The sequence below is a fragment of the Cuculus canorus genome, chromosome 15, assembly GCF_017976375.1.
Source record: "Cuculus canorus isolate bCucCan1 chromosome 15, bCucCan1.pri, whole genome shotgun sequence".
Classification (NCBI taxonomy): Eukaryota; Metazoa; Chordata; class Aves; order Cuculiformes; family Cuculidae; genus Cuculus; species Cuculus canorus.
In genome coordinates, this window is record NC_071415.1 from 8,820,877 (window position 1) to 8,845,467 (window position 24,591).

At 49.3% G+C, this 24,591-nt stretch overlaps 1 long non-coding RNA gene across 1 annotated transcript in view; it reads right to left on the reverse strand.

The window, feature by feature from the left end:
• The window catches only part of LOC128853703 (uncharacterized), a 47,626-nt gene that overhangs the window by 2,463 nt on the left and 20,572 nt on the right, over positions 1 to 24,591 (reverse strand). Inside the window, exons 5-10 of the long non-coding RNA XR_008452408.1 lie at positions 16,856 to 19,902; positions 15,323 to 16,151; positions 10,777 to 10,828; positions 9,132 to 10,185; positions 2,494 to 2,747; positions 71 to 1,259 (exon numbers count right to left, since the gene is read on the reverse strand). This is a non-coding gene — a long non-coding RNA (uncharacterized LOC128853703). The remainder of the gene's footprint in view (positions 1 to 70; positions 1,260 to 2,493; positions 2,748 to 9,131; positions 10,186 to 10,776; positions 10,829 to 15,322; positions 16,152 to 16,855; positions 19,903 to 24,591) is intronic.

Sequence of the window (24,591 nt, forward strand, 5' to 3'; positions counted from 1 at the left end):
AATGGTCTGGTTTGTTGGCTTTTTAGGGGTACGAGAGATGGGCCAGTGCAGGAGAATCACGAGGACTCACCTGCACTAATTCACCTTCAGCTTTGAGCCAGTCCACGTCCCAGGTGGGAGAGAGGAGAAGTGGAGATGCTCCCTACCTCGGCACAGCGGCAGCCAAGAGCTCTCGATTTAAGAAACAGATGAATTTGAACCGCATTGGAATGCCTTCAAAAATCTGCTAGCACTCTCCTCCCTGCCGAAAGCCGAATAAATCCCCTTCGCGTTTCAGACTCCTAGTGAGACCCTGAAATATTATCAGTGCTCTTTGACACTCTACCTGCCCCTTATCCCACCTGGCTTTCCACAAAGCACATTTCCTCCTCTTTCAGGGAAAAAAAAAAGCCATGTTCATTCAAACCCTGACACTTCTCTAGCACCAGAGTGATCAAGTCTCCTCCATTTTATATTTGGTATTTTAATAGGGTTTCCTTTTAGACCTTTAATGAGTTTCTATTCCCCTTTGTATATCAGACGCTTCAGTCCGACCAACAGTTTTACTCACCCCATGTGGAGTAATATGAACAGTCAGGACAACCTTTTATTCCTGTGGCAAGGTTTCCTCTGCCAACATTTTTCTTTTGCTCGCAGTCGGGGGGATGTTTTGACCCTTTCCTCGCTGCCGCTTCACCTATCTTTCAACCTTTGAGCAGGGACATTCCCGCCAGTGCAGAGGCAGGAACGAGCCCAGCCCTGCTGTCCATGCTCTCAAGTGCTTGCAGCTCTGTATCAAGGAAGGAAGGGAAAAAGTATTAAAACCAAAAGCAAATGTGGGTTTGACTCATCTGAACAGATTCTGCAGCAAGTGGATCAGGCTGGGGGTTATCCTTGTGCCTCCAAGAAGATCATGGGCCATGTAAACTGGTAGCAGTGCCATGCTGTTTTATCCTTTATACAACACACATGCTGATGGGTGATCGGCTGGAGAACAGACCAGGCTGTGACTCCACTCCATTTATTTCTAATGTATCCCAAACCCAGCACAGAGAGAGAACAAATCCCATCCTACAAGGCATGAGGTACCTGGCCTCATGGTCACGCTGCAAGGGCAGCAGAAAAAGACACGTGCCTGAGCTGCTCGGGTGATGAGACTGGGACTGGGGTTGCCCAGGTCCTGTTTTCTTTAGCCACAGATGGCAAGCAGCCACTGACAGCACGCAGGAGGATTGTTGCAGGACGCCTGGCTGGAGCAATGAAGGATCACACACGCCACCCTGGGTGTTGCACAGATAAAGAGGTGTCAGCCCTGGCCCCAAGATCCTGCTGGGCAAACAGTGACACAAGTGATGTGGATGGGAGGAGCGCACGGAGGAGGGGGAAAACCACACAGCCACTGCAAGACCCAGTGGGCAGATGGGTACAGGCTGAGCGCCTGTCCCAAGTGATCTCAGGGCATCAGCATTCTCCAGCCACAGGGATGCATGGCAATGCTTTTAAAAGGCAAATTTAGGGGTAGAGAAGATTGGCGTGCAAATCTGTGAACGCTTTTCTTGTCGGTTTGTTCTGCATTTTGGCGTGGGGCTCTATCTCGGTGCCTTCTGCCGTCTGTGAGGCTGGCAGAGTGGCTTCAGGCATTTCTCGTGCTTAATTACACAGATCCAATGGAGTCATATAATTTAAAAACACATGCCATTAAAGGTTACGTATTAAGCGTTGTCTTGGGTTTTTGATGTTGCAGAAGGCTTATGCTCATCTGCTGAGAATTAGGAGGTTATTATTCTGCGGAAGCTAATCCAAATTGCCTGTTATCCATAGGCAGAAAATTAAAGGAATATTTAAGCCCATTCCACAGATTACAAACTTGGTGGCATAGCTCCGCAACCAGTAGTATTAGTATCTTGCATTTGATAGTTGCCAATAATTTAAGTCAACTGTTTAACATCTGGCATTACTATATAATGTCTGGCTTAAGCTGTAACCTTTTTTCCCCATGCTTTTAGAAGAGCTTTTTCTGCTTTGAGAGAATTTTGATTACTAAAGCCCTTTCCAGGACAGATTTATCCTGTGATTTAACATTTTGTGATGGAGTCTCATTTTGAATCAGTTGAATAATTGGCAGTGACTTTGGTATTAAACTGATTCATGATGTACATCCAGGCCCTTAAATAATTTAACATTATTGTCTTTATGATCGAAGCCCCTTTTGGCCATTAAAAAGTATTGGAAACAGTCTAGTGATCTGCTTTGATTAAAAATAAAGTGCAGAGGATTGGTACTGATTAGAGATGGTCAGCCTTCCCCTCCGGGTCACCCTCGGCTGAAAGGCACTACTTGGTTCTGCACAGCACCAGCACAGGCTGATGGCCCTGGTGCTTCATGCACAGCGTGCATGTTCACTACCCAGAAATAACTGAAGCTTCATGGCCCACGCAGCAGGGATTTGAACTGTCTCCATCCATGTGATGAACAGGAAAATACTCCTATCGCCACACCAAGCACTGGCAATACCTTTAAACTGGCCACGTAGAGCAGTTTTGGTGTTGGTCCGGGAGCAAAGCGCACGGCCGAGGTGAGCACACAACAGAGCCGCACTGGTGCTGCCCTCCTCAAGCCCAGCAGGTAGCCAGGATGTCCTTCCCATGATGTTGTCCAGCAGCACTTCCCTCCCTGTAGGGTCTTCAATCAGTCTTGGAAGGAAACACTGTGCAGAAAATAGTTTTGTTGTCATCTTTTCAGGAAGCTCTTAACTGTAATCAATAGACCTGAGCAAGAAACGTTGAGACTGCGTTAGAGATCTGCAGCTCTAGTCACTCCGAGGGACTAACGTAGGGTGAACAGCGTGCTTTGGGTAAATACTGTCAACAGGCCAAATCCTACCTCTTTTGAAATCAGCTGCCATTGTTGGAGCCCCGCTGTCAACTGGTGAGCTGATCCCTGCTGGGAGCCCACTGGATGGGCGGCCACCACCCAGTGAGCTGACCCTTGAGGTCAGAGCCTACAGGATGGGTGGCCACCACTCGGTGAGCTGACCCCTGAGGTGGGAGCCCATTGGATGGGCGGCCACCACCTGGTGAGCTGATCCCTGAAGTGGGAGCCTACGGGATGGGCGGCCACCACCCAGTGAGCTGACCCCGGAGGTGGAAGCCCACTGCATGGGCAGCCACCACTCGGTGAGCTGACCCCTGAGGTGATAGCCCACTTGGATGGGCGGCCACCACCCAGTGAGATGATCTCTGAAGTGAGAGCTGGATGGGTGACCACTACAAGTCCCATAGAGTCCCTCTGCTGCCACCCGGGAAAGGAAGGCTCGGCGCTGTGGAGCCTTGGCACGCCAAATTAAAAGCTGTCCGTTTCACACTCCACTCTTCGCTGGCCTTTGGCAGGGGCTCTGATATAACAGGTTTTGCATAACTGCTAGACATCTTCCTAATAGTATCCCCTGTGAATTCTAAATTTCAGTCACAGCCTCTAAATTTTCATTAAGAGCAGTCACACAGAGAGAATGATGGATTAGATTTTATTGTTGGAAAATCTCCAGATAAAATTAAAGTGCTTCTTTCTTTTCTGAAACCTTTACCTTTCCCCTGTGGTGCCCTATAAATAAGGTATCAAATAATGTTTATCCTTTTGAATTCTGCAATCTTACATGTTTCATGCTTATTCCCAACCACTTTCTTGCCTCTTCGGAGATGTCACTCTTCAGTTAAAGCCCAGGAATACGCAACACAACCCCACAGACTCTGCTTTACTACAAAGCAGCCTGGCTTTGTGTCCCAGCAGTGTTTAGGAGACTTCGCTTAAGCCCGGGTTTATATCTGTACATATAGCATTGTCTCCTTCACTTTCCTGGAAGCCTTCCTTTCATTTCCTTCCTCCTTCCCATCCAGTTCATCATAGAATGGTTTGGGTTGGAAGGGACCTCAAAGCCCATCCAGTTCCACCCCCTGCCATGGGCAGGGACACTCCCACTAGATCTGGTTGCTCCAAGCTCCATCCAACCTGGCCTGGAACACCTCCAGGGATGGGGCAGCCACCACTGCTCTGGGCAACCTGAGCCAGGGCCTCCCCACCCTCATCATGAAGAATTTATTCCTAATGTCTCATTTAAATCTCCCCCTTCTGCCCTCATCCTGTCACTCTGCACCCTTGTAAAAAGTGCCTCTCCAGCTTTCCTGGAGCCCCTTTCAGCACTAGAAGCTGCTCTAAGAGCCTACATGAAAAGTACTCTTTTAGGACAGAGGTCTTAAACAGTTTGACATGCTTTTAGTCTTCACTTTAAGTAAAGAAAGCAAGAGCCCTGCAGGCAGTTGGTAGGAAGAGTTCAAGAGCTGGTAATGCTGGCATGATTCATACTAGTGTCAACTCCTTTAAATTAAATTCCACGGGGATTTATCCAGCAAAGGCTCTGAACAAATTTTCGACAGCATCCCCTATCCCCATACCTCTCACTTCACAGCATCTTAATTTAATACGGTGCAGAAAGGCCAGGACTGTACCAAGACAGAGTTGGATGAGAAAGGAGCTTTCCGGGCTCATAAATAGAGGGAAGGGTCCTTGCTTCCCACCGTGAGCACCGGGAATCAACAACTCTACCCAGGGGAGAGAGAAAAGCAGATCTTCTGCTGTAGGAATGCAAATCATCATTGTCAGGAGGGGTTCCTGTCTCTTGAGGTGGAGTCAGGGTCCTACATGGGGACTCAGCCCTGGGGGCTCTGTGACTTACCACAGCTGAGCTCAAAGGATGTCCCCTGTCCCCAGCACAGCTGCAGCCAGCAGCAGGGATTCCCACATCCCAAAAGGCTGTGGCTGGCCCCACCACCACTACCCAGGCAGGCCACTCCTGGGGCTACTGCAAGCCAGCAGTATATGGCATTCCAAGGCTGGCCAGAGCCCTGGACCAGGTCACATTTCCTTCGCCAGCCTTCCAGGGCCTCTCCAGCTGCTGTTCACCTATGGCACAGACTGTTGTGAGGGGATGATGGGTCATCCCCATGATTTCAGTACATTTTATTCCTGATTTACCTGACTTAGTTATGAAGATAAACCACAGCACCAGAGAGCCAAGCCAGTTCCTTGTCTCAAAGGTCCTCCAACCCACATGAAGCATCCAGGGTGCAGCTCCCTTGTTGTCCCTCCTCTCTGCACGGAGGAGGTGGAAGGATTTCATCCAATCATAGAATGGTTTGGGTTGGAAGGCACCTTTGCAGGTCATCCAGTCCAACCCCCCTGCAGTAAGCAGGGACATTTTCAACTACATCTGGTTGCTCAGAGCCCGATCCAACCCAGCCTTGAATGCTTCCAGGGATAGAGCATCCATGACTTCTCTGCACAACCTGTGCCAGTGCCTTACCACTCTCACAGGGAAAAAAATTCTTCCTAATATTGTCATTGAAATCTCCCCCTTTTCAGCCTAAACCTGCTCCTATCCCTGCACTCCCCAATCAAGAGTCCCTGAGGAGCTCCAAGAGGACCAACTTGGCCTTCCTCTCTTTATAAAGCCTCTTGCATTCAAGGGCACTATCAGCACAGGTGATCTCTGGATGTCAAGCTCATTAAAATCACAAGGGTTTGACTAATTAGCACCAGCTGGGCATCAAGCCCTTGGTTTTCACTCCAGTTTTGATTTGTCACTGACCTAAGGACCGGTTAACAGTAAGGACCCGCGGCTGAGCCCCCCACACCCGTGGCTGTTGTCTCTATGACTGTTTTCCTTTTAAAAATCATTCCTCAACGGTGGAAAAATCATACCTGGCTGGGAAATAAATAGAAATGGATCCGAGTCTCATCCTCTCTGCTGCATTTTAATGTCAGCCCAAAGGAAGCGGCGCTGCCTTGGCCGCTCACGGTGAAGAAAAGAAAACTCGATGAGTTTATTGGCTATTTTTATTGGTTTGTCTGTGCCACGTTTCGCAGGCAGCTGCGCCAAGAAAACACGGCGGCTTTGCAGAGACGAGGCCTCCGCGAGGCAGAGGTAAGCCCAGGAGAAGAGTGAAAAGCTGGAAAGAGGAACCTTGTAAATTTGGTACCAGCAACAATGGAGGGATGCCAGAGCTGACTGAGATCTGCCATGAAACAAATCAGATTGCAGCCTTCCCTTCCCTGCGCAGAAGTCACGACGCCCACAGCTGGGAGAGTGGCCAGTGTTATTTTTGGGATAGATTTATGCAAGTTCCAAGCAGAATCTCAGCAAAAAGGAAGCAAGGGGGAGAGGTGGAGGTTTCTTTTTAACAGAGATGTTAGGAGGACATAGGAGTCATGAGCAAAGAAATAAAGCACTGGGGTCAAATACTTCTGGGCTGCACAGATGAGGGACAAAGCACTGCAGACCAAACACAGTTCTCCTCCAGGAGATCCTGAGCTCCAGTGACAAATCTGAGGGACAGCTAAACCATGTTCCCCACCAGACACGTCCCCAGGTCCTGCTGTAACCCTGGTTCTCATCACAAATGCTTGGTGCACAATTAGAAGGCCACGGTCCTAAGTTGCAAATACCCTTTAGCCGAGCAGAGGAAGAGGCAGGATTGCTTTGGCCGCTTCCTGGAAGTCCCATCTCCACAGCCCTGCTCAGGGATGGGGGAGAACAAGGGGCACAGGGAAGCACGGGACCTTTAACTCCATTTGCGTTTGGGAGGGAGGTGTTGACATTTTAAATGCCACAAATGATAGATAATTCTCAGTGTCTTGGATTCACAAAGTTGCTGAAAAGCAAAAAAAAATCCCCTCTTTTTCAATGCCTGTGGTAACAACCCAGTATTGGGTTATAAGTGACTCAAGTGAGGACCATGCGATGGCAGGGCATGCTTGGAGCTGGGAAGCATGCCTATGGACCAGCACTCTTGGCAGGGTGTTTCGCAAGGATCAGGTGGACATCATCTTACCCTTGTGCTGCTGGTGAAGTCATCGTGGCTTTGTGCCCCCTCCTTGTCCCACTCCCGAGAGGATGGGGTAGAGCAGCAGCAGCTTAGTGCATCAGGCAGAAGATCATTGCCTTCTTGCCTGCTGCCTCTCTGGGCCCCCGATATCACAGGCACTCGGAGGAGAGGTTTGCTCTGCTTGGGCTGAGCTCCTCCTGCCTGGTGCCAAGTATACACACAGTCGAGCAGAAGAGCCGGGTCAAGAGTAGTTCCTCACTGGAGGACTTTGCTCATTGATAAATGTGTGCAAGCAGGTCCTTCTGGATGCTGAAACCAGAGGTACCACAGCTTCCCTGCGCACTGTGAAGGTGGGATGTCTTACATAAGAAAGAATGTCTTACATAAGAAGGAATTCTACATAGGAAGGTAGAATTTTTTACTACCTGGTTGTTCCCAATGTTTTCCATCTATTAGGCACATCACCTCTTAAAAGGACTGGCTGCTGCTCCCTGGAAATCATCACTAGAGTCAATGTGGGCATGAACACCTCTGCATCCACACAGCTCTGGACATCAAATGGCTGTGTTACTTTGAAACTATCCCATGCTTACGGAAAGAGACCCAAAGCTGACAATTTTGGAGGTAGACTCTGTCCTAATAGCTGGACCATCAGGGTGGTAGCCCATCATCTTGTAGGTTCACCAACACCAAGAAGCTGTGGCTCCTGTTGACCCCATCACTGCAGTGCTGGACCCAAAGGCCCTGTGTACTCCACAGACCCCATCCATCATCAGGTTGGGTCCTCTGCCTGCTTGCACAGCACCATAGCTAGAAAATGTCATCCTTACATGGGGAGGTGCTGGGAGCTGCAGGAGTCTAGTGGTCCCTTCTCACATGCAGTGTCACAGTGAAAGTCCCAAGAAATTAAAACCCTGGGGATTACAGAGGGATCTCTATGTTGTTTTGCCAAAATAACCTGATTTTCTCTTTCTCTGGTTAATTCTAATATCAGGCACAATTAGATAAGCCTCAAGATGTTACACTGAAAGGAATAGCCAGCTCAAAGGACCTGGTGGCCTTATCTCCTCCATGCATTCATTTGAATAAATCTGTTCCAAAGGTACTTTGCATAAACACGTTGAAGGACAAACCCTGGCTCACCTCTTGGGAGTTTGTGTTATCAGGGAAGTCTATAGGAGGCTTTTAACTGTCTCGCAAGGGCACAGGCGCTGCCCTTCGGCAAAGGCACTGAAAGTCGAAACCCCAGGATGCTATTCCACTCACACTCACCCAACCCATCCCTTCTTCTGTGCTCAGTTTTCCTATTCATAAAGCTCGAGTAATTAATACTGAAGAACTGCAGAGGGATTTCACAAGTCTCGGTGAAAGATCTGTTATTTACTGAGATGGGCAAGTTTAACTTGGAGAACAGCACATGAAAGCAATCGTGAGTGCAAAGCTTTAAGAACATTCTGACCAAATTGAGAGTTGGGGTTGTTCAGCCTGGAAAAGAGAAGGCTCCAGGGAGACCTTAGAGCAGCTTCCAGTACCTGAAGGGGGCCTACAGGAAAGCTCGGGAGGGACTTTTTGCAATGGCCTGTAGTGATAGGATGAGTGGGAATGGCTTTAAATTGGAAGGGGGAAGATTTAGACTAGACGTTAGAAAGAAATCCTTCATGATGAGGATGGGGAGGCCCTGGCCCAGGTTGCCCAGAGCAGTGGCGGCTGCCCCATCCCTGGAGGTGTTCCAGGCCAGGTTGGATGGGGCTTGGAGCCCCTGATCCAGTGGAAACTGTCCCTGCCCAGGGCAGGGGGTGGAACTGGACGGGCTTTGAGGTCCCTTCCAACTCAAACCATTCTATGATTCTATGAAATTGATACTAAATGTTTTGTGGCAGTAAGGAATAACTTCAGGAAAACCCACCAAACTAGAGTTATTCCTAGGTTATTCACCAGAGCAGATATATTGTTGTTTTAATATGGAGACGTGTATGAACAAAGACCAAAACTGAACTATGTCTCCATACATCAGTAAGAACAAATATCTTTGCTAAGCAACTCATTTTGGAAAGAAAACCATTTTGAGGAAAACTGCCCTGAAAATATACTACTCATTTTTTTTTTCTTCATTCAAAAGAAGGTTCCGATTTTTACCAACAACAATAATGTTAAAAAAGATCTGGATTAACTAGAAAGCCATTTCACTTTCACTCCATTTCTTCTGCCCCTCCGCAGGGAAATCCTCAGTGCACAGTTTCCAAATGTTAATGAACAACAGCCCTTTCTCTGTACCTTTTAGGGCCTGATTCACCAGGATCATCCATAAATATTCCTTTAAAAACTTTCCTGAGGAACTCCCGGGGGCCGCGAGAGCAGCCGATGTCAGGAAATGTCAGATATTTCTCCCTCTCCTCCTTGAGACGCTGGTAGCTCAGTTGGAAAAGAACAGATGCGTTAAATGCTCAGAGATTTACAGCACCCCCTCCCCACACGGGAACCATAAAATGACAATTTGTTAGATTTCAAAAGCAGACCTCTGCCCGATGCAGGACCTTTCATCACTGTTTATAAAGCTGGGCTTAAAAAGCCCGGGATCTTTTATGTTAAAATGGACACAAAGTTCATTTTTTATCCCTTGCAATGACTGTAAGATGGAGATATGTGCTGCCAGAGCGCGGAAAGAGGGAACCCCTTACCGGCCAGATCCTGCCCTGGGCTTGCTCCTGCCTCTCCTTGGCATGGTGGTATCCCAGAATGGGCAGTTTTGAGGTAACGGGGTCAGATGAGTTTGGAAATCTCAGCTCAGCAGATAAAACACCGTAAAAATCTGCTCCCAGCTCCTCTGTGTGAACCTCAGGTGGCACCAATGGATCTCGTACCTCTTCCCCATCTCCAGTAGGCATTGGAAGGATAAAAATCCACTTGAGACCAAGAAATGGTTTGGTGTCACAACATGACAGCATCAGTCCAGTCTATCAAAACCCTGCCTTGGTGAAAGTGTTTGCATAAACACCTAAAGACCAAAATCAAGGCTTTGCCCCTTGTTCTTGACTTAGTTCCCCCATCGCCTCTGCATCTGTGATCAGCCTTCGGGTAGCCAGGATGCAACATCTCTCTCAAGAGCCTGACACATCACCAGCCACAGAGCAAAGGGAGAAGTTGGCATTTGACTCAGATGGTTTCCTCACCTTCCCAGAGCCTGCAAGTGTTTAGTTGTGGCCTCAGAGCCAAGGTGGCCCCAAACTGGAGCACTGGATCCCCCCAGCTTCCTACCACAGACCTGTGATCTCTGCAGTGTTGATTTGGTTCCAAATGCTGGGCTGGATCCTCCTCTGGCATCCCAGTCCTGGAAACCAAGAGGGAAATGAAGCAATATTACCGAGTAATGGATGAATAAGAGCAGAGTTCTGCATTTATTGCTTAAGTAGTCCGAAGTGATTGTAATGCAGCCAGATTTATTTCTTATATACAGTTGTGGACTTATTAAACTACCAAAGGAGCTCTTTAAGCTGTCATTTGGGGTTGAATTGCTGGATAGAACTACCTGCTTCTAAAAGGCTGCTGGTGAAGCAGCCCTCTTCCCATGCACCATCTTCTGCTCCAGAGGAGAAGATCCCCCAAAGCACAATGGGTTAAAGTGTTGGCCAGCCTAGTCCAGTCCAACCCCTCCTCCCCCAGGTTGCAAATAGTCGAAAGGAAAGGATTAGAGAGGAGAGATTTATGGACTAGCCCATCATGGAGCCTCAGTTCGCACTTTGATGATGGGGGAACAGCTTCGCTTTAACAAAGAGGCTGTAAAGCACGCTCACCAGTCAACTATCTATTGGGGGGATCCAAATCCCTCCTTGGATTATTAAAGGCTCTGTGAGTCCTTGGAAAGAGAGGCTGCACCTTTTTTATTGCTGCATTATTAATAAAGAGCTGGTGAAATACTTACTGCTGCTCCGTAAATCTTCCAAGGGCAGGAGAAGGTTGCACAGACGTTTGTGCTGGAAGGAAACAGAGGGGCTGTGGGGCTTGACCTACATCCCCCATCCCAGCCATGGCAAGTGTCCCTGGAGTGGGGCTGTGGCAGAAGCCCAGCTCTGCTCCCAGTGTGTCTGTGGAGAGAGGATGCCTGTGCCCTGAAGTCCCGGGAAACGCCCTCTGGCTGCTCCATCCCCAAGGCGCTGCAGCAGAAGCTGTGCAGGCAGAGGTCCCCAGCCTCGAGTCACAGCTGGGATGGCCCCACATTGTTGTTCCCACCAGCCCAGAGGTCTTTGAATCTGTCCCAAGGACCGGGGAGCAACAGGAGATGCAGGGATGGATCCTGGAAATGCAAACCCACCATGCCAAGGTCCCACAAGAAGCCAATACTGTAACTGATAGCTATAACTTTCACCTAACCCTGTGCAACTCTTAACGTCTCCAGATGTAGTAACTCCTTAGGATCACTACAGTTCACCCAACAAGGAAGGACCAAATAATCTTCTAGAACATTTTTTCACCCTTCCATAGTTTGTTTGCAGAGGAGCGAGGAATTAATGGACAAAAAGCAGCATTACATTCAAAGTGAAAGGCAGCAAAAGGTCTGCTGGCACTGCCCAGCCAACAAGGAGCTGGTGTTGAATACGGTGTCAAACCAAACTATCATTCATCCAACCTGGATTGACAGGGAGGGCTGAGAGGAGGGAATAGCTCACTCTTTTGTGCTGTTACTTCTTTCCCATCATGAGACTGTTCCTGCTTCACGCAATGAAAAGCATTCGCTCTCCCACGCTGTATGTCCTCTTCTGAAACAGCCATGAGACCCCTTGGAGGCAACCACAGTAGCGGAAGGAGGACATCACCCGAGCCCTGCCCGGGGCTCAGCATCCCTGACGTTAGCACCTGTTTGGAACAAGCATCCCCCCAAAAAAAGCCTGGAGTGCTGAGACCTGAGGCAGTTGGCTGGGCTTTAGAAAAAGCAAAACTAAACAAACCCTCCTGACTAGCAACAAAATCCAACCCGCGACAACAACAACAAAAAAAGTTTCCTTCCTAATTTCAGCTTCTGGTCATAAAATTTTACTTTCATGGAACAGCATGAAATCTGCACAACCGGAGCAGGGGTTTTTAATAAAAGGCAGAGTTGATGTAATATCCAAGCCAAGGTGTTTTTATAAGCCAGAAGAAGAGAGACAGAAGCACAGAAGGAAAATAATTTTCTTGAATTCCTTCCAGAAAGGAATTTTATTTACATTTCCTTTAACCATGATGAAATTCTCCTTCCTCTTGCTGCATGGCTTTGCCCCCTTAAAAGTTCTTCCCCTTAACTTGTGCAGTAACACCAGCAAATACAAGCCACTCATTTCTTTTCACATGTCAGCCCGAATGCACTTAAAATGATTGCACACCACGGAAGAGAGCAATTTTCAGTGCGCATTGGGCTCCACCTTGCCCCAAAGTCCGAACCACTGTGCATCACAGCCTCGGAGGAAGGTGTGATGCATCTTGCACCCAGGATAATGCCCTCCTTCCAACCCCTGTGAGGATGGAGGGAAAGCGCTTCTCCGAGTCCCAGACTGTGAGGTTTGAGGAGAGAATAATGTCTGCTAAAGGGCCAGGAACAGCTCTCAGCTCGGTGAAAAATGACTTCCAAATGCCCCCTGCTCCGGGGATTTTATAAGGGAAGATGGATCTTTCTATCTGTTTTCCTTTCTTCTTCATTTTTCAACTCTTGACCTACACTGTGAACAGAACCCTCCTGGGTGTGAGCCTTCGGCAGAGGAAATGGTTCCTCCAGTTCATTTGTCTTTGGTAGGCTGTGCAGCTGAAGAGATTCCCGGGGCCAAAGAGATGCTGTTCCCAAACCTGCGCATCCTGCCTCCTCCACCCGAGGTGCCCGAGGGCTGGATTTGCAGCTCCACTAGCAGGGATGGTATTGGCCATCCCTCACCTGGCCCTTTGCAGCTAGGAAAACAAAGGCAGAGCAGCCTTGGCCCTAGCTTGGGACAGACAGGCAGCGCAAGACAAAGGGAGGTGGATCTAGCTCAAAGAGTAAGAGGCTTTGGTATCTGAAGGACTAGATCTTGGAGCTGGGAAGGGTATTTTTAGGTGCTGCTTCCCAAATGCCATCCCCAGGCAGTGTTGTAAGTCCCAGGAGAGCTGCTCTGGTTGGCTCATTGGGCACCCCTGTTCAAAGCATCCCTCCTCCTAGGTCAGAGCATGACATGAGTCACAGATTGCAGATAAAGATTTCAAATCCCCTCAGTTCCCAGCTCAGGCTTCAAGGGCAACATATTGCCACAAGATGTTCTTGCTTCCAGCATCACTCATGGTCTTTGGAAAACACCATGGCAACAAGCCCAACAGAGAGGGATGGTATGGCTCGCAGCACCCAGTTTGGGAGATGATCCAAACTGGATGATTGGGAACCAGTGCCTAAAGGTTTCTGCATGAGCAAATTTGTGCTTAGCACATTTTTTTATATTTAAAGTGGAAATAACTAAAATGTGAAGAACTTGCATAATTCAGACCTACAGGAGGTTCTATGTTCCATCTTTGACAACCTCAAACACATTGGACATTGTCCACCACTAGGCACAGAGCAGGAGGGAAGGAGGAATGAAAAGGAGGTGCCCAGGTCTGCTCCTCTCAGGCTTTCCCCTCTCTGGGTTTGAACGTGGGGCTTCTATTTTCTTACAGTTTTTCAGTATCTCGAGTGTGACCATAGACGAATCCACATTTGGCACAGCCATGCGGGCAGCTCAGACACTTCACATGGCAAACAGGAAGCTATTGATCTTCAGGAAAGTGATTTATCAATAGTTGGTGACCTGTGGAGCTGAAGTCCCCGCTGCACTTGTCCCTGGGCTGTGCCACAGAGCTAATGGCATAAGCAGCGGGAAGCGCAGATGTGAGCAGCACAGCCGCTGACAGCAAGACGGATGATACCTCGGGACAGGGCTCATGCACTTTGACTCTTTGGGACACATATAGAATGACTTCTAAGCTGGATGTGGAGAGGAGGAGTCTGGGGGCAGCTGTTCCCTTCTGCAACCCGCATTGCCTTCATGGGAAGATGGAGGTGAGGCTGCGCTGCGTCCTTCAAGTGTGGCACTTGGGCCAGCACCTCTTGTCCTGCCTCAGTGGGAGGAAATGTCCTTGCAAGGAGGCTTCACGTGCAGTTGATGGGCTGAGAGAGTTGGGGTTGTTTAACCTGGAGAAGAGAAGGCTCCAGAGAGACTTTAGAGCAAATTCCAGTACCTGTACGGGGCCTACAAGAAAGCTGGAGAGGGACTTTTTACAAGGGCATGAAGTGATAGGATGAGAGGAATGGCTTTAAATTTTTAGGGGGAAGACTCAGATTAGACATTAGGAAGAAATTGTTCACAACGAGGGTGGGGAGGTCCTGGCCACCAGAGCAGTGGTGGCTGCCCCATCCCTGGAGGTGTTCAAGGCCAGGCTGGATGGGGCTTGGAGGCCCTGATCCAGTGGGAGGTGTCCCTGCCCATGGCAGGGGCTTGTAACTGGACGGGCTTTGAGGTTTCTTCCAACCCAAACCATTCCATGATTCTATGAAATTTATGGAGGCAGAATCTGAAGACCTTGTTCAGATTTCAGTGCCACAGCTTTTATCTTGGACTTCGCTGTCCATTTGAGAAGTAGGAGATTTTAGCCCCGAGTTTACAAGTCTCCTTAGAATAATAAAATTCATGAAAAGGATTTTTATAGGACAAATTGTTGCTCTCCATGAAGGCTTGAGAAAGCCAAACTGTACGGCCTGCAGGGCTGCATCTCGGTTGTGGAAATGGATCTGGCAGTGTCCTGCCTGCCCTCTCCCTCTTGCAGCAAGAAGTTTCTCTTTGCTTTACAGCAGCCCATGCTCTGGGGGAAAAAACAACAACTGCTGCTGTTATTCTTTATGAAGGCAGCGAGAGGGCTGAATAAAAGAGGTTGCATCCAAAGCACAATATGAGATGAAAAAGACATCCAAGCTCCATGGCGCTAGATAAAACAAAGCGCACACAAAAAGAATCAAATGCTGAAATATGTATTGCTTGTGGGTATGAATAGAACTGTCTATGTTTGCCTTGGAGACAGGGGGAAGGAGGCCAAATGGTTTAATCTCAGCAGGTATTGCTTTTCAGTACAGAGACATCGAGCAATTTGAAGACCTCCTGCCAGGCTGTTTCAGCAGTCGCATGGCCCTGCTCTCTCTGAGCTGCTCAGCGCTGGCCCGTGGGAAGGTCACCTCCACTTTGTGGCCCACGGACAGGTAGATGCTCACACACCTCTTGCCTGAGCACAGATGTTAGCAATAAGAAAGCTTGATGAATTCAAGGGAGCAAATCAACCATCTCCATAAGCAGTCTCTGCCCTGCTCTCACCAGCCTGGCTCCTATCGCTGGCACCAACCTTCAAGTACCCAAAGTGTGCCCAAGACCTTGAGATGCAACCTGGGTCTTGGCCATGGCATCAGCTATTAACACCCCATGGGCATCACCCTGCAGTGAATGTACCTGTGCATCCTCAGCCATCAACACACCCATCACAGGCGTCCAGGAAGGGTCAGCGCTGTTACGATCCCTCTTCTGCAGCCCAGGGATGGAGAACTCAGCTGTGTTCCTGGAGATCGGGGCTGTCTGCAGTCTGCCACAGAGCACTGCCCCAACGTCGTCTGTATCTTGGACACATCCTCTCCATTCACAAGACCATGCGACTATCCTGCTTTCTCAGTGGCTGTGAGAGCCATAGCGTAGATGCTGGTTAGCAGAGATGGCATGGTGGCAGCAGAAAGCACTTAAGACTACCTAAAAAGAAATGTCATGTCAAAATGATTGCATCAACACACATTTTTTACAGCCATCCCCTGATATGGGTTACAGATTCCCCCAGTGGAGTCACGCCGGCTTCTGACAGATACAGACATACCCATGACAGAATAGTTGTATTATAAGTCTCCTGTTATCCAGCTCTAATAGTTTTGGAAGCTCATTTGCAGCCTTGAAGGCTGTTAGCCAGCAATTCCCGAGTCTGCACACAGTTTGCAGCCTGTCGGGCTCTCTGGTCCCCGAGCATCCATCACTCTCACACTTCACTCCTGCACCGACACTGAAATAACAAGCGAGGTCCTGCACCGGAGCAAAGCAAACACCCCTGGCTGTGCAATAGGACAACAAATAAACTTGTTGGGATGAATTTTTTCCTTCTCTTATGATAGATAATTGTAGAGTTTTGGGTTCAAGGCAAGGGCTGCTCTGGAGAGCAACAGCCCTTCACTGCTGCCCAGCCTTACCGTTCATCTCATTCTTCCTGTTGCCTCCTCGCACTCAGCAGTGATGAAATTTCCTAGCAAGAAAAGTAAAAAACAGGAAAGACAAACTCACAGAATGGTTTGGGTTGGAAGGGACCTTAAAGATCTTCCAATTCCAACCCCCCTGCCATGGGCAGGGACACCTCCCACTGGATCAGGGGCTCCAAGCCCCATCCAACCTGGCCTTGAACACCTCCAGGGATGGGGCAGTCACCACTGCTCTGGGCAACCTGGGCCAGGGCCTCCCCACCCTCATTGTGAAGAATTTCTTCCCAATGACTAATCTAAATCTTCCTCCTTATAATTTAAAGCCATTCCCTCTCATCCTATCACTCCAGGCCCCTGTAAAAAGCTCCTCCCCAGCTTTCCTGGAGCCCCTTTCCGTACTGGAAGCTGCTCTAAGGTCTCCCTGCAGCCTTCTCTTCTCCAGGCTGAACAATCCCAACTCTCTCAGCCTGTCCTCACAGCAGAGGGGCTTCAGCCCTCGGATCATCTCTATGTTCTCCTCTGAACCGGTTCCAACAGTTCCATATCCCTCTTACGTTGGGGATTCTAGAAGAGGACACAGGACTCCAGGTGGGGTCTCTCATGAGTGGGGTAGAAGGGAAGAAACCCCTCCCTTGCCCTGCTGGCCACACTTTTTTTGATACAGCCCAGGCTATGGATATCCATGCCACAGTTTTGGGGCTCAAGTCGCATTTGCTGCTTGTACAAACATTTAAAGCGAAGAAAACATTACCAGACTGAAATCTGTGACTCTTCCCAGCCTGTTTCTTTGTCTCCAGCATTCAGGAGTGACGGGAAAAGCAGCTGGGCAAGCGCAGGGTCGTCACCATGGGACTCTGCCTGATATCAAGGCAAAATGAGGGGTTTTCACATGCCGCTGGAAACAATGCCATCCATAGAAGCCCGCATTGTTACCTTGACATTTGGAAGCAATTACCTGCATGTTATGTAAAACTTTTATTAAACGACTGGTGAAATTCGGTAATGTGTTAATCATTGGTTGAATGACATCTGCTTAAGAGCAGAGAGGTTTGGACTGCAGGAGAAGGGTTCAGCAGTTCAGAATGATTACCAAAACATATTGCTCCTTTTTTCGGTCCCCTACGTGTTAATTTTTCAGATTTATTATCTTAGGCTCCTGCGTTCGGTATTTTCACTACATGTCAACATCTGTTATACCTCTGCATTTCACAGCTCTTTAGTCCCTGCCCCAGGAAGCCTCAGGCACTCGGATGGGAGACCCAGCCAGCTTGAACCCAGGGCTTATGCAATTTGCCAAACTCATCCAAAGGACAATTACCAGGGAAATTTGTCTCATGGAGGCATTTCTGGCATCAAAAGAAAGAGAGAAAATGGCAGACACTGGAGAAAGTCCCTGTTGAAGCCAAGGTCTGTGGTGATGGGGTAGAGGGGAGCCCTGCTGCTGTGCACTGGCATCTCTTACCACAGGAGAAACCAGCCACCAGCTCCTCCACGGGGCATGTCCAACCGTGACAAGCTGGAGCCTCCTCAGCTCCTGCAGATAGCGTGCAGGGAAGAAACATCCTCCGAAAACTGGAATTCTATTGGTCATTCCCATGCTTTCGCAGAGATGGAGGCTCCTGTGCTGGTACTCCCTTTGATGAGTAAAGGCTGGTGGCCCTGAAGGACAATGCATTACTGGCCCTGCATCCTTGGGACCAGCACCCAGTGCAGCTGGGTGGGTCCACATCCAACCCAGCACACCCTTCCCTAAAGCCATTTGGAGAAATGGCTTCAAGCTGCACCAGGGAACGTTCAGACTGGACACTAGTAAGAACTTCTTCACTGAAAGGGTTCTCAAGCACTGGCAGGTGGAGTCCCCATCCTTGGAGGTCTCTAACGGGTAGATGAGGTGCTTAGTGATATGGTTTAGTAGTGGACGGGAATGGTTAGACTTGATGACCTAGAAGGTCTTTTCCAACCTAGGGAGTCTATGATTCTATGAAATACAGAGCTTCTTGCAGGTCTTGTACAGGGCTTAAATTGTGCACTGGTCCTGCCCGATGAACTTCACCCTGTGTGTTTAAATACCTGGACAGGTTAATCTGGAGCAGCACAGCATGAGCAGTTGCTACAGGAGGGGTTTGGGAGCCGTGGGAAGCAAAGCGCAGCCGTCCCTCTTGGAGCATTGGTCAACAGAGCTCTGATCAAGAAGATCCTCCCTAAGCTGACTTAATAAAACAGTTTTTTGCAGGTAATTTCCATGCACATCTCTGGATTGTGTCCCAGAAGGAACTCCCATCATATACGAGCCCAACTCTCCACCACCAACCCACATATCTAATTTATGCTTTTCTAATTATTTTGTTCCCTCACCCATGATCTGCTCTCCTCCAATAAAAATTACAGCTCCCATTTATCATTTCTGTGGAGGGTTGCTATAAATTCAGCTGTGCCTTGTCTCGCCTGCTTAACGTGACACAAACTTTCTGTCTGCCTCCTTTTGTAAGTTGTGTTATTCCTGTAACCTTACACATCCCCTGCATCCTCTTTTGAGGCGGAGGGGAGAGGGGAGGAATAGAAGATAAAATCATAGAATCATGGAATGGTTTGGGTTGGAAGGGACCTCAAAGCCCATGACGGGCAGGGACACCTCCCACTGGATCAGGTTGCTCCAAGCCCCATTCAACCTGGCCTTGGACACCTCCAGGGATGGGGCAGCCACAATTTCCCTGGGCAACCTGTGCCAGTACCTCACCACCATCACTGTGAAGGAATTTCTCCTTATGTCCAGTCTAAATCTGCCCCTCTCCAGTTTATACCCACTGCCCCTCGTCCTATCACTCCAAGCCTTTGTAAAAAGTCCCTCCCCAGCTTTCCTGTAGCCTCTTCAGGTACTGGAATACCCCTAAATCTTTGGTTTTGCTTATAAAACTTAAAATTAGAACAGCCTGTAAAGGCAGGTGGAGATGCTGCCCTCTGAGCCCACGGGACCAGGGGCCACTTCAGGAGGGCTCCTGCCCAGTTTGCTTCCAAGCTGCTTTGCCCCTTTAACTTACCAAGGGTTTGCACCGGATTTTGGGAAGCACACGGAGAAACATGCCTCCAATGCTCCGCTTCCCACGGCTGCAGTGCCATGAGCCTGAAAACACTTATTCCTCTAAACTCCCACCTGGAGTAATTAAAAGAAATCATAAAAATGTGGGAATGGCTCTATTTCCCCCTGGCTTGCAGTCCAGTATCCGTCCTTGATGGTGGCCAGCGCTTCAGAGGGAAGCGGAGACGACCCCCTGCCTGGGCTCGATCTGGGATGAGCTTCTCCACAGGGAGCTCCTGCTCCCTTTGAGCAGAGCCTGGCTCGAGTTTACGCTGAGAGTTGGCCAGGAACCGGTCCCGCTCTCTGAAAACTGCTGATGGAAACAAAAGATTTTCCTGCTTGTTGAGATTTGTTGTGTTTTGTTGAAAAATCCTCCTCTTTCTCCCTTTTTTTTCCCAAAGTTTTTCCATGACCAGGAGGAAAAGGTCAAGAACAGAGTGGTTGGTACCCGGCACGGCAGCGCTCAGGCCTGGTTTTGAGGAGGAAAACAAGAAATTTTTGCAGAAGGTCATGGCAAGCTTCTTCCAAGCATGAGGGAAGAAGATTAATGCAGAAATTAAATTTAACCAGTAGGTAAGAATTTCTGGGAGACTCTGCTTCAGCTTTTCTTCTTAAACCCAGCACTTAAAGATGCTGCTCTTGACTTAAAGATGATTTTAAAGCATTGAGCTCTGGCAGTAGTTCTCTTCCTGCACAACTGTGTGACCTTGGATGACTCCGACCTGCAAAAAAGAAGGAAAAAAAAAGGTGTTGCTGATATTTATTTATTTTATGCCCTGATTCCTCATTCATCATCAGGTAAATTCACTCTTGGCAGCACAGGCAACTTCCTCAAACGCAGCCAAGGTGACCACTAAAATTAGCATCAAATCCCAGTAACACTTTACATCATGTACACGTTCTTTGTCCCTGACCATGAATTGTGAGGTGGTTCGCTTTGGGTTGGAATCGCCAGGGGATCGGGTCGTTGCTCTGGGCATCGGTCCACGCCAGGGACGGAACCGGCCGATGCAGCCGACTCCAAATGTGGAAGTTACATTTTTTGTTTCACTGGAGAAGTTTTCTCAGCCCTTGCCAAGATGAATTACTAAAACGTCTGAAGAAACAGCGCTGACCGAGACCTCAGACACTAAAACACAATTTTCATCCTCTCTCATAAATTTTTTGCTTAATGAAAAGTCCTCAAGGAGCACATTTCTCTGTCAGAGCCAAGGAAAAGAAACGTGTGCGTGGTTCAACAGTGCCGATAGCCACGAATGCTAACAACCCTTCCTGTGTCCTGGTGTTATTAAACATCTGCAACCTGGAGATCTCCTGCTTCCGTCATCCCCAGGTAGGAGCGCAGTGGGATGCTCTGGGACTTAATATTTGTATCATGCTCATGCCATGCTAGGAGCACTCTGTCCCCACTTCCAGACTGCTTTAACAGAGAGCAGGGCAGACACACAGACTTTCTCTCAGCAGAATATAATGTTGTTTGGCTGAGGTTACTGTGAAAGCCTCGCAGGGAGCACGACGGCACAGACTGCAGTGGCCGTGGGTGTCTTCTCATTCCCAAGCAGGATTTTTATACGAGGTACAGGCTGCATCCAAAAAAGTGGGACCAGCAGAGCGAGGGAGGAGATTCTGCTCCTCTACTAAGCTCTCACAAGAACCCACCTGGAGCCCTGCACCCAGTTCTGAAAGTCCTCAGCACAGGAAGGCCGTGGAGCTGTTGGGGCAAGTCCAGAGGAGGCCACAGAGATGATCCCAAGGTTGCAGCACCTCCCGTACGAGGACAGGCTGAGAGAGTTGGGGTTGTTCAGCCTGGATCAGAGAAGGCTCTGGGGAGACCTTGGAGCAGCTTCCAGTACTGAAAGGGCTCCAGGAAAGCTGGGGAGGGGCTTTTGATCAGGGAGGGCAGGGATAAGACAAGGGGGAATGGGTTTCAGCTGAAAGAGGGGAGATTGAGATGAGATCTCAGGAAGAAATGTTTTGCTGTGAGGGTGGAGAGGCCCTGGCCCAGGTTGCCCAGAGAAGATGTGGCTGCCCCATCCCTGGAAGTGTTCCAGGCCAGGTTGGATGGGGCTTGGAGCCCCTGATCCAGTGGGACGGTGTCCCTGTCCATGGCAGGGGGTGGAACTGGATGGGCTTTAAGATCCCTTCCAACTCAAACCACTCCATGATTCTATAACTCTATATTCCATCTGCTGAGGCTGCAGAGAGACGCTGTGTGAGAACTGTGTGTGACAGTCAAACCTTTGCTCTCTGAATATTGCAGTATCTTTTTTTTCAACATGTTTCAGCCCAGAGACACTCAGCCTTGTGCCGGGGAATTTCCTGGGCTGGAGATGGTTGGATCTTTGGAGGACGCAGCAGACTGTGCATCTTCCTCTGGATATCTCCTTTACCAGTAGGATTTTGTTTGGGGTTTTGCATCAGAGTGACAAGTGGCAGCCCTAGGAGGGGAGGCTGCTTGTGGAAAAGCAGCGGAGCGTGTGCTCACAGGCAAAAAAATCGCTTGTTACACAAAAGAAATGTGCACAAACACAAGCCCTGCCCCTGCAATGCATCTTTCCCTGGGGCAGGGTGCGGAGGCTGCTCCAGCGAGCGCCCGGTGCTGTGGGAGCAGCCGGGACCAGACGGGAGCAGCTCCGATTTCCGTGGATGAAGCTGTTGGGGAACGTGGAGACAGAACACAAATTCCCTGGCTGGAGCTTGGCCAGGACGCCAGGGCTCACACTCCTGGCTTCGGCTGCAAGTGCCACAGGACTCCTAACCGCGAGGTGGTCAGGATTTGGGTTTTACATCATACCTATTTGTAGAGGAAAAGATTAAAGGCCTTGCGGACTCTTACGAAATCCCTGGTAGCGGCAGCTCTGGTGACTGGAGTCAAATCAATTCCAGACTGAGGTCTTCCATTAGTGGGGACCATTTAGGGAAAAAAAGGAAAAAAAGTTCATTTGCTTCCCTGAAATGGCAATTTCTGAGTTCCCAGTGCTGTTGGTGAGGGCTGGAGAGGGGTGTGCACTCAGACACAGTTCTGAGCGGCCTCACTCCTGTCTTTCATTCCGTTCCACAGCAGCAGTGTGGGTGAGGACCTGCTCCCATGTGGATCCAGTGGTGGAGCATCCACTGGGAGACCGGGGTTGTCCAGAGATTGCACATCCCCACAGCTGAAGCTAAACCTCAACTTCCTGATGTTTATCCTAATTAAATGATGTGGCAGGAAAGAAACTTCCCAACCACCTTATGATGTCTTTGGAAAACACTTTTTTTTTTTCTTTTTTGCATGGTTGGGGGTAGTAATTTTAGGGCTAAAGAGCACAGACAGAATCTAGAATCACTAAGTGGTTTGGGTTGGAAGGGACCTTAAAGCCCATCCAGTTCCAACCCCTGCCATAGACAGGGACACCTCCGACTGGATCAGGTTGCTCCAAGCCCCATCCAACCTGGCCTGGAACCCCTCCAGGGATGGGGCAGCCACCACTGCTCTGGGCAACCTGGGCCCAGAGAAGTCTTCCTAAGATCTCATCACAATCTCCCTTTTTAAGCTCCTCTCTTCCTGTGCTGAGGATTCCAAAATTGAACACAGGGCTCCAGGTGGGGTCTCACCAGAGCAGAGCTGAGGTGCAAAATCCCCTCCCTTGCCCTGCTGGTCCCATGGTGTCGGATGCAGCCCAGGACATGGTTGGTTTCTGGGCTGTGAGCGCAGGTTGCCAGCTCATGGTGAGCTTCTCCTCCAGCACCCCATGTCCTTCTCCTCAGGGCTGCTCTCACTCCATTCTCTGCCCAATCTGGATTTGTGCTTGGGATTGCCATGTGCTCCTGTTACTGCTTTGAGACCCAGCGAAATCAGGAGAAATAGCGTTTTGGGGAGGTGACCACCAAAGGCCCTCATGCCCTGGCAGCCTGGTGCACCTCTCCATCCCCAGCCAGCAGATGCTATCTACTAGATTTATACCCGGTCTTCTTTTCAAGACATGATGTCAGATTATAATAACCTGACTAAGGCAAATTCTGGATGGAATTACTATTGTGTTTATCAATTTCCTTTCTCTTTTTCTTTTCTCGTCTTGATTAATCATGGAACAGCGTGATGGAAAAGTCCTGTTAGACCAACCTGCCTCCCAGCCAAGGCAGGACTGATCCTGCATCCACCATCTTCTGTTTCAGCGAGTCTATTTTTAAGAAATCCCTAGTGACAAGACTTCTTGAATCACAGGAGCGAGAAATGGAAAAGACCTATTAGATCATGCAGTCTGTCTCCTGGCCAGCACAGGCTGTTCCCTGCAGCCCAGTTTTTAGTGGTTTAGCTTCCACCTTTCTCTCCCTCAGGACATTCCCTGCTGGCTGACAAATCTCACACTCAGGTTTGCTTGATGTCATGGTGGAAAGCAAAAATGAGGCACAGGCCTCAGTTGACTGGAAGAACTTTAAGCCTGGTCTGTGGGATGGGAACAGGAAGAGTGACTGGGCAGTGCCCTGCTCCGACCCTGCAATGCTCCCCTGGGCAGGGTACCCCGTGCAACCCCCTGAGATACTCCAGGCTTGGGGAAGAGTGGCTGGAAAGCTGTTTGGCAGAGAAGGACCTGAGAGTATTGGCTGACAGCGGCTGAACATGAGCCAGCGGTGGCCCAGGCGGCCAAGAAGGCCAATGGCATCTTGGCTTGTATCAGAAACAGTGTGGCCAGCAGGACCAGGGAGGTGATTCTGCCCCTGTACTCAGCACTGGTGAGACCGCATCTCGAATCCTGGGTTTAGTTTTGAGCCCCTCACTGCAAGAAGGACATTGAGGTCCTGGAGCACGTCCGGAGAAAGGGAACGGAGCTGGGGAATGGGTTGGAGAACAAGGGTATGAGGAGCAGCTGAGGGAACTGGGGTTGTTCAGCCTGGAGAAGAGGAGGCTGAAGAGAGACTTTATCACTGTCTACGATGACCTGAAAGGAGGCTGTGGAGAGGTGGGTATTCATCTCTTCACCCAAGTGATCGGTGATAGGACAAGAAGAAATAGCCTCAAGCTGCGCCAGGGCACGTTCAGATTGGCCATTAGGAAAAACTTCACTGAAAGGGTTCTCAAGCACTGGCAGAGGCTGCCCAGGGCGGAGATTGAACCACCTTCCCTGGAGGGGTTTAGAAGACAGGTAGAAGAGGTGCTTGGGGATATGATTTAGTAGTGGACAGGTACGTCTGGAGCTGATAATCTCAAAGGTCTTTTCCAACCTAGGATTTCTATGATTCTATGCTGCCACAGGATCCCAAGTCCAGGCATTGCTCATCTTGGCCACTAGGAAAGGACTAGTCCTGCTCCAAGCCCCTCCTGTCCCTGTGCTGTTGCCATGCCAGCTCTGGGGCTTATGAACAAGACAGACAGACCAACCTCGGACCAGCTCATTAGCTCTGCAGCATCACTGCTAATTGATTTTTAGGCA